This window comes from Malaya genurostris, chromosome 2 (genome assembly GCF_030247185.1).
Source record: "Malaya genurostris strain Urasoe2022 chromosome 2, Malgen_1.1, whole genome shotgun sequence".
Taxonomy (NCBI): Eukaryota; Metazoa; Arthropoda; class Insecta; order Diptera; family Culicidae; genus Malaya; species Malaya genurostris.
The window spans coordinates 124,084,629-124,101,086 of NC_080571.1; the positions used below are offsets into that span (position 1 = coordinate 124,084,629).

At 33.9% G+C, this 16,458-nt stretch overlaps 1 protein-coding gene across 1 annotated transcript in view; it reads left to right on the plus strand.

Moving 5' to 3' along the window:
• Nucleotides 1–16,458, plus strand: part of LOC131432365 (neuroligin-4, Y-linked) — a 215,616-nt gene that overhangs the window by 109,917 nt on the left and 89,241 nt on the right. The gene's annotated exons all lie outside the window — the stretch shown is intronic.

A 16,458-nucleotide genomic window follows, 5' to 3' on the forward strand; every position in this document is an offset into this window, starting at 1 on the left:
AGTGCTGGAAACGGTCCCTTCACGTGACAGTTTTATGTGAAATTCCTATGTTGGTACCTAAAACTGTAGATGTTTACTTTGAATGTCGTGTGCTGGAAACTTTCATGTTGCCTACTATTCGGGCTGTCACACATGAATGTCGCGCTAACCAAACAGATGAGAGTCGCATGTGACAGTCATGAGCGAGCGCTTCATGAATGTAGTGGCGACAGCCTTACTCGTGTTGGGCGATGAATGTAACGATAGAATGATAGTCCTCAATAGAATCCGCTGCATTTTGTCTTCGGTGCGAATTTCATTTCTGGCAATAAACTTTCATGAAGAAATTCAAAACGCCGTCATTAGTGATAGTTTTCATCTGGATACTGTTCCATGAAATAGTCAAATTTCATACCATTATTGCAAAAGGAGAAAGTCAATGTCAATGAAAACGCGCGGGTTAGGGTTGTCTATCAACGAAAATTCTCAATTTTTTAAAAATTTTCAAACATGAATTTAATGGAAAAAGAAGTGAATATTAATCGAAAATTACAACGTTTTAACATTTACTAGATCCATAGGGTTGTCAACAAGCGCAAATTTTCAATTTTTGAAGAGAAAAAATGTTAAATAGTAATTGAATAAAAAAGTGAGTCTTTAGAGTACAAAATTTACTATATTCATGTACTTTAAAAGGGCATAGAATTGTCAACCAGCAAAAATTTACTACTTTTGAACAGTTTCTAGTTTTATTTCAATAAAAAGTGAAGTCAATAGTTGAAGAAATTTACCATGAAATAAATCAAAAATTTGAAAAAATTTAATACCATACTTGAATGAAAAGGCGAATCAATAGAGTTATAACATTATTAGGATCATGCTTTTTTAAAAGTGCATAGGGTTTACCAACAGCGTAAATTAACTATATCTGTAATAACTTAAATATCACATCAAAACCTCCATTTATGTAATAATCGAGGATTCGTCAACTGATGAGTGGTTGTTAGAAAACGACATTAGAAGCCGTTTCTAAATCCAAAATGGCGACTTTCGGTATATCGATATTCGTTACAAACCATCACAATATGAGTATTTTTCGAACTGATTTGATGAGTGGATGTTAGAAAACGACGTTAGAAACCGTTTCTAAATACAAGATGGCGGCTTCCGGCATATCGATATTCGTTACAAACCATCACAATATGAGTATTTTTCGAACTGATTTGATGAGTGGATGTTAGAAAACGACGTTAGAAGCCGTTTCTAAATACAAGATGGCGGCTTCCGGCATATCTATATTCGTTACAAACTATCAAAACATGAGTATTTTTCGAACGGATTTGATGAGTGGATTTTAAAAAACGACGTTAGAAGCCGTTTCTAAATACAAGATGGCGACTTCCGGTATATCGATATTCGTTACAAACCATCACAATATGGGTATTTTTTGAACGGATTTGATGAGTGGATGTTAGAAAACGACGTTAGAAGCCGTTTCTAAATACAAGATTTTTTCTGAATACAAGTATTTTTCGAACAGATTCGATGAGTAGAAGTTGAAAACGATAATTACAGTCGTTTTAACATCCAAGATGCCGGGAATGAGAATGAGCTGCATTATCTTTTTGGTGCGAATTTCGTTTTTGGTTATAAACTGTCATAAAGAAATTCATAACGACGTATTCGTGATTGTTTTCATTTCGATACTCTTATAAATCTTATATTGCTGCTGTGGAGGCGATCAAAAATCGCACTTTTGTGGTTTTTCAAAAAGAAATATTTTGGCACAAGCACACCAGCATAATGTAATCGCTTGCCTACTGCTGGTTGTCACTAGTATCAAATTTTTCGATCGTTCTGAATTAAGTGCTAGCGAGTGATGCTGGTGAAGAAATTCAAGATAGCGACAGAATGAAAATCTTGCACTTTTCAACGAAATTCATGATTTGTTCCGATAAATTGAGACAATATAAAAAATTAAGAATACAGATAGTAGTATTATACAGCAATATTAGTATATATTAATACAATAATAAATTTCACATCAAAACAAATGTTCATTTCGTCCAGATCAAATCAAAACAAATGCACATCCTGTTTAGAACGATTCAAGTAGGATTTCTTATTGTTTGTAATGTGACAAATGCTAATTCAAAAATATTTTTAAGAAGTAATAAGTTTGGAATGATATGTTATTGCCTGCAACGATTCTGTTTTTAAAATCAAAAGATAAATTTTTATGCAAAGACGAACATTTAAAAACCAGAAAAAAAGAATTTTTTTTATTGGTATGACTGTTGACAAGTGTCTTCTTATTAGACATTATCAAAATATGCGACAATATCGAAATCAGATTATAGCAATAAAAAGTCCATTTGAAAATGTATGATGTGTTTCTACCACAAATCAAATTAAAAATAAATTCAATCGTATCGTGCAACATTACCTGGAGCGTTGCGATATATTCTTCATATTACCAATTGAAATCGATTTGCTTTCCGATTAGCGTGTTTTCGTTTTTTATAACAGCAATAGAAGACATCATATTATCAAGATATTCAGTTCTCATATTTACCGAACAAATCATTAGCGACATACTTTTTTGATAGCATGGCGCTGCCAGTCGTGTCCGCATCGTAACTCGTACATACAAGTAGATGAGAAAATGTCAAATTAGCGCGTGGTAAAAACAGCGCTGCATTCAGGGCTTGTATTGTGAATCCTCAAACAAACGAAGCAACAAACACTTTGCTTGACATAACTGAATGAGAGTCCTATATTAGAGAGAAACTGGATGCGTGTGAGTATATGATACTGAGCAGACCAATTCCCTTGCTTGGTAAATTGCCTGTGCTCTCAGTCTCAATTAACACATGAACTAAGCAATCCATGGCAATGCAATGAAATAAAGGGTTCGCTCTCGTTAGTACTCTACGAGAATGAAGAACTTTGCTTCACGGCGTGCTACAAGATGCAAAGCAAGGTCATACAGGCAAAATTTACGGTGTTTTTTTTAGTGTAGGTTTGCAGAAATCATTTTTGAACATAACGTTTGTACTCCAAAACCAAATTTGATCACATTTCAAAAATATTTCAGACAGTTTATAGCATAAATTTTGCATTTGAGTCCGTTTTCAAAACGATCCATTTTTTTCTTGGAAGATTATGCTGTGTACATATCCTAGTAACACAAAAAGAAATGTTTTTCAATTAATATTCATCGGAACTAAAAGTTATCAATCTAGTTTTCTCATAGGCATCTTCAATATGCGAACCGTTCATCAAATGCTAACCTCATGAAGCATACTCATCAGCTGGCAAACATGTTCAGGAACTAATGAACGTACGAAGCAGCTCTCCTTGCTTGGGTTGCGCTGTGAATTCTACCTAACATACGAATGTATAACATACACTTGACATGATATGTCAGCTGTTTTTCAAAGAAGGGCGAATCTTGCAAAAGTAAACAAATCGAGTTGGCAAGCGTTTACATTATGCTGGTGTGCTTGTGCCAAAATACTGGCAGCCAGCAGAAATGCAAACGAACCATATCGTAATCATAGATCAATATTGGCGTTCTTTTCCATTCAATTCATGTGTAAATTCTTTTTTCAAAAGTTGTGAATATTCGTTGGTATAAACCCCTATGCGCAAAATCTAATGATTTTCGATCCCTTAATTCCGTTGTAGTCCAAATATTATTACAATGTTATTTCTTTGCGAAAATTGTTTGCTTTCGAAAAAGTACAAAACTACGATTTTCGATCGCCTCCACAACAGCAATATAAGATTTTTAAGAATATCGAGATGAAAACAATTGAATTTTTTTATGACAGTTTATAACCAAAAATTAAATTCGCTCATTCTGTCCGCCATCTAGGATGTTGAAACTACTGTAAGCATCATTTTCAACTTCTGCACATCGAATCCATTCGAAAAATACTCATATTGCAATCGTTTGTAACGAATATCAACATGCCAGAAATCGCCATCTTGGATTTAGAAACGACTTCTTACGTCGTTTTCTGACATTCATTCATCAAATCCGTTCGAAAAATATTCATATTGTGATGGTTTGTAACGAATATCGATATGCCGGAAGTCGCCATCTTGTATTTAGAAACGGCTTCTTACGTCGTTTTATTACATCCACTCATCAAATCTGTTCGAAAAATACTCATATTGTGATGGTTTGTAACGAATATCGATGAACCGGAAGTCACCATCTTGGATTTGAAAACGGTTTCTAACGTCGTTTTCTAGCATCCACTCATCAAATCCGTTCGAAAAATACTCATATTGTGATGGTTTGTAACGAATATCGATGAACCGGAAGTCGCCATCTTGGATTTTTAAACTGCTTCTAACGTCGTTTTCTAACATCCACTCATCAAATCCGCTCGAAAAATACTCATATTGTGATGGTTTATAACGAATATCAATATGCCAGAAATAGCCATCTTGGATTTAGAAACGACTTCTTAGGTCATTCATTCTTTAAATCCGTTCGAAAAATACTCATATTGTGATGATTTGTAACGAATATCGATATGCCAGAAATAGCCATCTTGGATTTAGAAACGACTTCTTAGGTCATTCATTCTTTAAATTCGAAAAATACTCATATTGTGATGGTTTGTAACGATTATCGATGAACCGGAAGCCGCCATCTTGAATTTTGAAACGGCTTTAAACATTGTTTTCTGACATCCACTCATCAAAACTTCCATTTTATTATTTTTCCAAAAATCCCAAAAAAAATTATTTGATTTTTTTTCCAAAAATTCCCTTTTTGCATTCGTTGACAACCCTACGCATCTTGACAAAGTTAAAAGCTACGGTATTTGATCCCCTCCACAGCAGCAATTTGAAATTCAACCGTTTTGAACGGCTTCTTACGTCGTTTTCTTACATCCACTCATCAAAAACATTCGAAAAATACTCACATTGTGATCGTTTGTAATGAATATCAACATGCCGGAAATCGCCATCTTGGATTTAGAAACGGCTTCTTACGTCGTTTTCTGACATTCATTCATCAAATCCGTTCGAAAAATACTCATATTGTGATGGTTTGTAATTAATATCAACATGCCAGAAATCGCCATCTTGGATTTAGAAACGGCTTCTTACGTCGTTTTCTGACATTCATTCATCAAATCCGTTCGAAAAATACTCATATTGTGATGGTTTGTAACGAATATCGATGAACCGGAAGCCGCCATCGTGGATTTTGAAACGGCTTTAAACATTATTTTCTGACATCCACTCATCAAACCTTTCATTTTATTATTCAATTAATATTTGAATTTTTTTTCCAAAAATTCCCTTTTTGCATTCGTTGACAACCCTACGCATCTTGACAAAATTAAAAGCTACGGTATTTGATCCCCTCCACAGCAGTAATTTGAAATTCAACCATTTCATGGAACGGTATGGATATGAAACCCGTCACTAATGAGGCCGTTTTGAATTTCTTCATGAAAGTTTCTTGCCAGAAATGAAATCCGCACCGAAGACAAAATGCAGCCGATTCTATTGAGGACTATCATTCTATCGTTACATTCATCGCCCAACACGAGTAAGACTGTCGCCACTACATTCATGAAGCGCTCGCTCATGACTGTCACATGCGACTTTCATCTGTTTGGTTAGCGCGACATTCATGTGTGACAGCCCGAATAGTAGGCAACATGAAAGTTTCCAGCACACGACATTCAAAAAAAATGTCAGCAGTTTCCAGATGCGAAGTATTCAGACTTCACACACTTCGATTTGGATAAAACTTTGTACACACGTTTCTCCTCTGGCAAACCATTTGAGCGTCAGACGAGAAAAATTATCTCTTCCTTCGACATCCTTCAGGAATTAAGGGGGTCAGTTAGTGCGTCAGAGACAAAAAAAAACAATTTCCATGAGAAATCGGTACAAGTTTCACATTGGAGTTTTTGACAATCTGTTTTCGGAACCGGAGCCAGGAGACCGTCATAGTCGAAGTAAGATTTAACGGTCGTCAATCAACAACAGCTAGAAGTTCAAATAGTTTTAAAAACTGTTTCGAAAATTTCGTATTTGTTTGTGTTGTCAATTATATGACGGTTTGAAATTTTTAACATCCATCATCCTGTACCATTGGAACCGGAAGTCTGATCCGGATAAAACTTGGAGTAGGTAATGTCTGAGACAAAACCGCGAGATTAACGTAACTGATTTGATGTTGTTTCAGATTTTGTATTCCTGAGAAGACCATTCTATTTCGGAAGATTGCGTTTGTGCTCAAGAAGTTTAAGACAATTTCTAAACAAATTCATTAGGTTGCCTTTGGGGTCTTGAACGTTAATATTTTCACTAGAGCAATTCCATGTGTAACTGACTGTTGGTACGACCCATATCGATTTACATGTGTTTTCGTTATAACAAATCTCGGTTGATTTCTCATTAGGGCGTATAAACGAGTGACAGTTTCTCTTTAATCTCTCTCTCTCTCTCTCTCTCTTTAGATTATTGTGATGTGATTAAAAAGATTTTCTTTGATATCACTATTCTGTTTGAAAGTTGAAAGTTTCGGGTATCATTTCATGCAAAGGGTTGAGTGATAAACGTGGAAACCGCTTGGTAATTAATAGAGGAGAAAGTAAACAAAGAGAAACTGTCACTTACTTATACGCCCTTTTGAAAAATTAACCGAGAAATGAAGTATTTTTCACTGATCTAGAGATTTTGTTCACTCAAGACAAATTTATGAAAAGGGCGTATGTGTTTTGGCCACATTATTTTCAAACAATTATAACTAGAAATCTATAGCTTTTTCAAAAAATATGTCTAACAAAAAGTTATAGGCAATCAATAGAGCTTTAAAAAAAATATACACTGAAAAAAAACTTTCGATTTTACGTGAAATCAAAAATAAAATTTATTATTCAAACTTCTCAGATATTTTACCGAACGATTTTTTTTTAATTTTATATAACAAAAAACAACAAGAAAACTAATTAATGTTTTAGAAAGTTTGAGAGACAAACTTTAGTATTCAGTGAGTGTGGTTTAATGATGGGAAAATATAATTTTTGTAGACCTTTTCGTGATAATGAAAAACCTTGTTCGTCTAAGCGTCGTAAAGTAGCAGATAGTATTATTGAACACTTTGCTTTCAAGCAGTGCGCAATTACTGTGAATACTACAATGAATATTTGTGACTCCTGTCGATTATTTTCATATGGATTTGTGTCTGTTGAAAGTGCACCGCAACTTCCAGTGTAACAGTAACATCGGAAAATAATGTAGAAGAAATACCGCTAGCTACATCGCGATGTGATTTATGTATGTGTGAAGCCACCATCAGTTCAAGGCATTACCAGTGTATGCGGGTAGACTTACAGTATATCCGAATTTGATTATCAGATAGCTTTCATATAATTGCTGTTAAGAAGGCCAAAATGGGTTTTGAGGACCAGGCGCCTTCCAGCAATAACATCCGGCCATATAATAAAGAATTTCGCTGTACCAGCTTAAACCCACCTGATGGTTTGTTTGTTAGAAGGGTGCGTCTTACTCATTTCAGACCTTTAGGGAGAAACACAAAACTTCCCCCGCGTGACTCAGGTTGGCAATCCACTCCATCATCCAGTCATCCACTTGTTAGATACCCTGATGCACTCCCTGCCCCTCCCCGTTGTCGATATAATTGAGCATAATACAATATAATATAATATAATATAATATAATATAATATAATATAATATAATATAATATAATATAATATAATATAATATAATATAATATAATATAATATAATATAATATAATATAGTATAATATAATATAATTTAATATAATACAAAACAATATAATATGATAGACATAATACAATATAATATAACTACAAAGAACAGACATCCAAGCTAGCTTTTTTAAAAAGCTGTGTAAAGCATACAAGTGAAAATCCGTTAAAAATCACCGTTGCACACGACTTTGCACGTATGAATGTCTGTTAGGTATCTGTTCTCTGTGATATAACATAATTTAAACAATACAGCACAATATAATATAACATTCCACAATATACTCTAACAATATACTACTACATAATACAATATAACACAATACATATGCTTATAATATAATATAATATAATATAATATAGTACAATATAATATGATATAATACAATGCAGTATAATACCATACAATATAATATAACATAACAGAAGATAATATATGAAATAATATGCTATGATACAATGTATAACAGTTGATGCGGCAGTGTAAGTTATGCTCTTCTTTCGTCGCAGTTCTATAGGAAATATAATATTTCTTTTTTAATAATAATAATAATAATAATAATAATAATAATAATAATAATAATAATAATAATAATACTAAGGATGATAATAGTAACAATAATAATGATTATAATAATAATAATAACAACAATATATAAAACAATGTATTATAATTCAATTCAATATATAACAAATAATGCAACAAACAACAGAACCACATGTTGCTATATACTATGATTAATATTGCACTTTAGGTTGGGCTTCAAAGTACAAGTCATTTCGCACCCTTTCATTCTGCTACTAACGCAGAAGGCGATAGCACCCAGTCGACGCCGTTCTATTGACCAAATGTCATCATAGACGCTCGAGGAGGCATGAGATAGGAACTTGTGAGGACTTAGTTATCTCACCATTTGACGCCCAGCTACATCGCGATGTGATTTAGAAGAAATACCATCAGCAGCATCACTCGTATCAGCACCCTCTCAGTGATCTAGCGGATGATTTGAGGAATCAAAATGTTAGAAACCTCAGATCTGATAACTATTGTCAAGAAAAGTATTTCAAAATCGTCGAAGGCACCAGGAAACAACTATTCGACCATCCAAAACAAAATGAATCTGAAGAATTTCAGACAGTGAAAGCTAAGATTGCAGCATTCCATGAAATAATAAATTAAAGACGAAATTTACCGAACCAAATTGCTCAAGAGATGATTGATTACGAGTACTCCTAATTTTACCAAATTCATGGTATGTTACACTGACGATGAATGAATTTAATGTGAATAAATTCATGGTCTTACTGGTACAAGGATTGGTTAGAGAGCAAGGAGTATGTGCCCGTCCATTGGATCACGATATAAAACATGAAGTACTGCAGTTCTTCTACGACGATGATATAAGTAGAATATGCCAGGCAAAAGAGATTACGTTTCCATCCGAACTAATAGTGGGCATGAACCAGTTCAGAAACGGCTTTTGCTTTCAAGTCTTAGAGAAACTTTTCAACGATTCAAAGCTGTCAGTAAACACTAAATTTCACGAGCCTCTGTAAGTTTAAAAAAATTCGCGAGACTCTGTAAATTTGAAACAAAATACAACATTGATTCGGAATGGCATTTCTTCGCAACTAGATAACATCAACATCCAATAACAAATGCAAAAGTTTTATACGATTGGGTTTCTGAAAGAAATCAAGATAATTTCACAGCAATCACGTTTTGTTATCTGTCACAAGAGTAATATGATAATGGTGCTGTAGAATGGAAGTTATAAATCTGTAAAAATGAAGCTTAATGGTTAGTTAAAGTTAAAGTCTATTATTACTAAGCTATTCAAAACATGAAAACTATTATGAGTATTAGATAAAGTTGGTTTACAAAAACGTGTTTAATCCACCTATCAGTGAGATGATACCTTTTTTTATCAATCCGCATGTGTTTTTTTCATGAATATTCTTCGGTTTTCATGGCATTATTTTAATGACCGTCGTTTTAAGCTGCAATTTGACATTTTAATCACTCATTACTCTATCTAAAAAGGTTACAATCGATTAAACTTTTCATGATATGTCGAAGTGAGTTCCACTTTAGAATTTACGGTAATTTAAGGTACTTCCAGAGCCGGTATTCAGGAACCAGCATAAACCAAACCGATTCGTATGGCCATATGACGAATAATTTGCAATAGTTTTGAGTCCAACTTTCAAGCTTTTCGGGATTATCATCTTCTATATCGGTTTGAATTTTAAAAATTCATCCTCCTGTAATTCCAGAATCGGAAGTCAGCATTGAATAAAATTAATTAATTTTGTGTGGGACTATAAGTTTATTTTAATTTGAATTTTTTTCTGAAATTCGATTTGGCTTTATTTGAGAAAACGATTGAGCTTTGAGAAACGATTCGATACTGGAGCCGGAATTCGAAAATCGGTGTAGCCGAAGTCAGACAAATTCACCTGATTAGTTTACATTTGTTTCAATATGTTTAAAAATCAGTATAGACATCTTTGAGAAATTGTAGTACGAGTTAAATTGTTGGGTGCCTTCCGAATAGAAAACTGAATACCACTAAAACTGAAATAAGTTTATTTGGTTGTCGACTATTCAAATCAGCAAATCTTAGATGATTCTTAGATATCATTTGAATCTTAGATCGGTTCAGCCATCTACGAGGAAAATGAGTTACACAATTTTAATTTAGTTTCACATATCATCCTATAGTTCCGGAATCAGAAGTCGGATCAAAACATAATTCAGGAACCTTGTTTAGGAGCATACGAATTTTCATATGAATCTGAGTTTGTAGAAAACGGTTGAGTCATCTTCGAAAATAAGGTAAAAAATTGAGTGAAATTATTTGTCACATACGCATTTGCTGATCTCGACGAACTGATTCAAATGGTATATGGGTGTTTTGTTCTTCCAGCATTTATTGCTGTAAGCAGTTTAAATCAATATAATTATGAAATTGTTCAGAATTCGGAAGTAGTGCCATCTTTCCAATATGTCATATTCGAACGATTATGTTGCCAAAAACGAACCGTGCTAAAATTGGTCCGAGGCAAAATGTCATGAAAAATAATGCTGTTCACAGTCTTTTTGGTACTTAGAAACTATTGTATGTAACAGTATAAAAAATCGTGTTTTACGTTGCTCCCAAGCCTTTCTTTGCCATACAGCGCTCAGAACTTCTACTGCTGGGGGAAAAGTCGCTTACACAAAAAATTCGATATCTCCGTTAAAAATGGACGGATTTTAACAATCTATGGCTTGTTGGATAGCTATTCCCGTGCGGAATCTAAGTCTGAAAACATATTCTGTTTTCAAGGTCAATTGTGACAGATACTGTCAAAAAACTGAAAATTTTGACATAAAACATCGTATAACTGAAAAAGTAAACATCCGATCTCAAAACCATTCAATAGCGTTCTGGGTGGCGGGGAGACCTTTCATTTGCGACTAGTTTGATCAAAATCGGTCCAGCCATCTCTGAGATCTCGACCTCTTAGTTGACAACACACATACAGACACACACTCATACACACACACAGACATTTGCTCAGTTCGTCGAGCTGAATCGATTGGTATATGACATTCGGCCCTCCGGGCCTCGGAAAATTTTTCGAAAGTTTGAGCGAATTCTATACCTATTTTTTATATATATAAAAAAAGGTAAAAAAAATCGTCTTATTATTTTTCACAAATTTTATTTTCAATATTGTACTTTGCAACTTAAATACAGTCCGCCTTGGTATTGTTTATGGCAAACCGCACCTAATTTATAAAAAAAACGCATATTTTTGTAAACCAGCGATTTTTTGTCGATTTTGTTTTCAAAATATCTCGAAAACAGCTACTCGCATCGTCTTGATATCAAAGAATAATTTGTTCAAAATTTCATGAGGATTACAAAAATAATAAATTTGGCGATGGAGAACTCAGACAAGTTTAATGAAAGCCATATTCTCATGAAATATCCATTTCTCGATTCAGTTCCTCATATATCTAGAAAATGACTGCATGTAGCAAGTAGCGTTCTACGAGCTTTTTCATTGAACGTAGCTTGGAGAATAACATTTCATTGCTCAGATACATTTATTCCTACAAAAACATCGTTTTTCAAAAACTGTTAAAAAATTTATCCTAAGAAAACTTTTTTATTTATCATCGCTTCAACTTTCTAAAACATTAATTAGTTTCCTTGTAGCTTGACGTTTTTTGTGATATAAAATTAAAAGAAAATTGTACGGTAGAATAATTAAGAATTTGGAAAAAAAATTATTTTCCATGTCACGAGAAATCGGTAGACTTTTTTCTCAGTGTATATTTTTTCAGATAGTTTAATTGATTACCTACAACTTGTTCTTAGATATATTTTCTATTAGCTACGCCCTTATTAAAAATTAGTCTTGAATTAAAAAAATCTCTAGACCAGTGAAAAATACTTTATTTGCTATACCGATTACACATGTAAAGTCTCATGCATGTTCTTGGATCGTGTCAGAATTTTGCCATTTTTTGACGATTTGACTCAGAATTGCCCTATGTAAACAATGTTTACGTAATAAACGTGGTACTACCAACAATCTTACTCCTTCTTCCATTCGTTTCGTAAAAGAAGGAGAGAAAATACTCAAACAGGGAAAAAGTTATTGAGAAATCAAATCTGGATAAATTCCGTTACACTTTCGGGTTGTGAAATCTTGAAAATGCACCCAGATGAGCATAGTAAAGAAAGACGTAGTCCTACGTCAAAATTTTACCGCATTTAATGGGATATAAGATAGTTACTTGAATCTAAATTCGATAGGTTCAACCAAAGTGAGTTTGTTTGTTTATAAATCAATAAGATCTGCGTGCAGAATCTACTGTCAAGTTTCAAAGAATTTATTCTATTTTTCATACTAACATATAATAAATTCGGTAAAAAAAAATGTTTCATTTCAGGCACAAAGACTTTATATCAATTTCAGCAGATTGGTTAACCTCATGTACTATTTCGTTCAAATCAATTAAGCAAAATTAAACAAACCAAGCGAAATGCTGTGCTGTCCTATTACTTTTGTATTTGAAATTCAAGTTCCATAAAGAGTAATACTTTATACAACACCACAAAACACGCTTTAGAGACGTTGTGTCGGTTTTCCTTTAATAACTTTTTTTACAAATGTCGGATTATTTTGAGATCTACAAAGGTTCAATTTCCTGCGATATAACGCATGCGCTGATTTTTCGAGTCTGTGAGGTGACCATCCAGACCATTTGTAAGATGTCAGTTTCCCATACAAAATCCAACACGGACTTTAATCTACTAGTTTCACCGATCGAGTTATTTGAAATTTTGAATAGTTCTTATGGGACTCAGAAGGAACATGAAAAGTTGGGTGGAGCTAAAATCTAAGTTTTTCCCACAGAGGTTCTTCGAAGTAATAGAAGGGGCTGGGGTCTACTAGGAGATTGATAGTACCTATTAGCTCTCTCCGGACAGTACCAGCTTAGATGCCGTGTGGAATCCGGCGGAAAAAAATTAACCAAGAATAGATCTACTGGGTTCCTGATTCCATGTCGTAAAAGACGACAATTGCAGAAGTTTCTTTTTCCTTTCAGTTATCAGATATTTTCAACGTTTCACTTCTAATTACTCTATTTTACTAAATTATCTCTTCATTCAACCTATTATTTTCCGTCTAGCTTCGGAGAAAAGTTTTATTTAGAATGTTTTCTTCTTCCATGTAATTGATTGTCTTTCAGAATTATAAATTGAATGATAAAAATCAACTATTGCGCAAATCCGTTGATATTACAAAGTTTATAACAGAGATAACATATATCGGTACACCCAAACCTCCGTTTACAAACACTTTTTTTACGTTACCTCTTTTACGTAACTCTTTTTGCGAACCAAATCCCAAATAACGTAATCTTTTTTTACGAACCAAATCCCAAATAACGTAAACTTTTTTTACGAGCCAACTTCGTAAAAAGAGGTTTTTGCATCCAATGAAAACATTTTCCAGCTCCATGGAAATTACTACAATATGGGTATTTTCGGAACGGGATTGATGAGAAAATGACGGAAAACGATGTTTGAAGTGGTTCGAAAATCCAAGATGGCGACTTCCGGTTTATCGATATTGCTTAAAAACCCTTACAATATGGGTATTTTCGGAACGGGATTGATGAGTAGATGACGAAAACGATGTTGGAAGTGGTTTGGAAATCCAAGATGGCGACTTGTTTAAAAACCCCTACAATATGGCTATTTTCGGAACGGGATTGATGAGTAGATGAAGAAAAACGATGTTTGAAGTGGTTCGGAAATCCAAGATGGCGACTTCCGGTTTGACGATATTCCTTAAAAACCCTTACAATGTGGGTTTTTTTCGGAACGGGATTGATGAGTAGATGAAGAAAAACGATGTTGGAAGTTTTTTTTAAATCCAAGATGGCATCTTCCGGTTCTTTGATATTGCTTAAAAACATTTACAATATGGGTATTTTCGGGACGGGTTTGATGAGTACATACCGGAAAATTATGTTTGAAAGCGCTTCAAAAATCAAAATGGTGAATTCAGTTGTATCGGTATTCTTTGACGATCATTACGATATGATTATATATCGTTTAAAAAAAAGTTATGCTTCTGACAAAGGTTTTTCCTGCTAATCATTATTGTTTGAATATTGTACTATATTTTCGAAATGACCATAACAAGTAGACGTCTGAACAGCTATAATATTTTTATATTGTTATACTTATATTGTATGCTTTCAATATTTGAACAACTGGAAGTCTCAATCTAATATTTAGAAGCAACCACAAACATTAAAATTTGGTTTTAAATTAATGGCCGTGTTCTCCATTTTTTTTATTTTTAGTGTTACACTTATAATTTCAGTAGTTTTAGTGTACGTGATAAAGTCGAAAAAAGTACTGTTACTCTCATCACGACATATTTGTTTTTATTTAAACTTGTCAAAATCTCATGTCAATTGGCCCGTCGGAATATGATTTAACATTTTGTAAGCCATTGAGAAAAAGGGATATTATTTGGCTCAAGTGGTAAGAGTCAGTTAGACACCCACATGACACTGAATTTCTAGCATTTATGAGCAATTCCAGAAATAAATAGCAGATAAACTAGCAGGATCGACTTTCTCCGAATCGGATGAAACAATGTACACCTCTTCAGTATGGCAATCTCTTTTTCCTGATAAAGGAACCTTTTCGACTCAATATTAATTTTTTGAATGTCGAAATTTAAAACCGTAACTAACCACTTCAAACATCGTTTTCCGTCATCTACTCATCAATTCCGGTCCGAAAATATCTACATTTTAAATGTTTTTAAGGCGTATCATCAAACCGGAAGACGCCATTTTGGATTTCCGAACCAGCTCAAACATCGGTTTCCGTCATTTACTCATCGATTCCGGTTCGAAAATACCCACATTGTAAGGGTTTTTAAGGAATATAGATACACCGGAAGTCGCCATCTTGGATTTACGAACCACTTCAAACATCATTTTCCGTCATCTACTCATCAATTCCGGTCCGAAAATATCTACATTGTAAAGGTTTTTATCCTCAAACCGGAAGACGCCCTCTTGGATTTCCGAACCACTTTAAACATCGTTTTCCGTCATCTACTCATCAATTCCGGTCCGAAAATATCTACATTGTAAAGGTTTTTAAGGAATATCGTCAAACCGGAAGACGCCCTCTTGGATTTCCGAACCACTTCAAACATCGTTTTCCGTCATCTACTCATCAATTCCGGTTCGAAAATACCCACATTGTAAGGATGTTTAAGGAATATCGATAAACCGGAAGTCGTCATCTTGGATTTTGGACCGACCCCAAATGTCATTTTCTTGCACCCACTTATCACATCCGTTACGAAAATGGCCATGTGATTGGGGGTTTCCACATTCATTACACAAAACTTTTTTTACGAAGTAAATTCCAAATAACGTAAACTTTTTTCACGAATCAAATCCCAAAAAACGTAAACTTTGTTTACGAACCAAATCCAAAATAACGTAAACTTTTTTCACCAGCTACCTCCATTTACGAACCCCCGTTTAGTTCGTAAATGGAGGTTTCGGTGTATATTGAATGCAAAGTAAAGAAATACTTGATATTAATATTTCAAACAATAAATTTATATTTTTCTGGGTAGCCGGCTGCCCAGATCAACCAGTATAACCAATTAATAATTTTAATAAATAATTAAAATAATAAATCGGAAATAATAAAGAATCAAGACGCGTGTGAAATCTGTTGACCTTTATTTGGTGATTTTTAATGATTTTATAACAACTGTTTAGAATATGTCAATGCAATGAATCAACTATTTTGTCTTAATCCTATTCACTCGTTTATTTTGTATCACGTAATTTCATTTATAAAAAATAGGCAAGTTTTTATTCTTTACGCAAAAGTATTGCAAATTTTTCTTCAGTTTCCTCGAATAAGAGCTGTGAATCAAGACTTCTCGGGGCTTCAGTATATGATATTGTTGAAACGTTCACTCGGGAAGTCACTGAGTTTAGTGGTGCATCCGAGCATCTTGAAACCGGAACATACTGAGTCTTGCGCGAATAATATCAATACTGAAATTTTTACTAACAAATATCCTTCTCCCGTGACACTTGTGGAGTGCGCAGTAGTATATACGACCTCTAGTAACAACAAG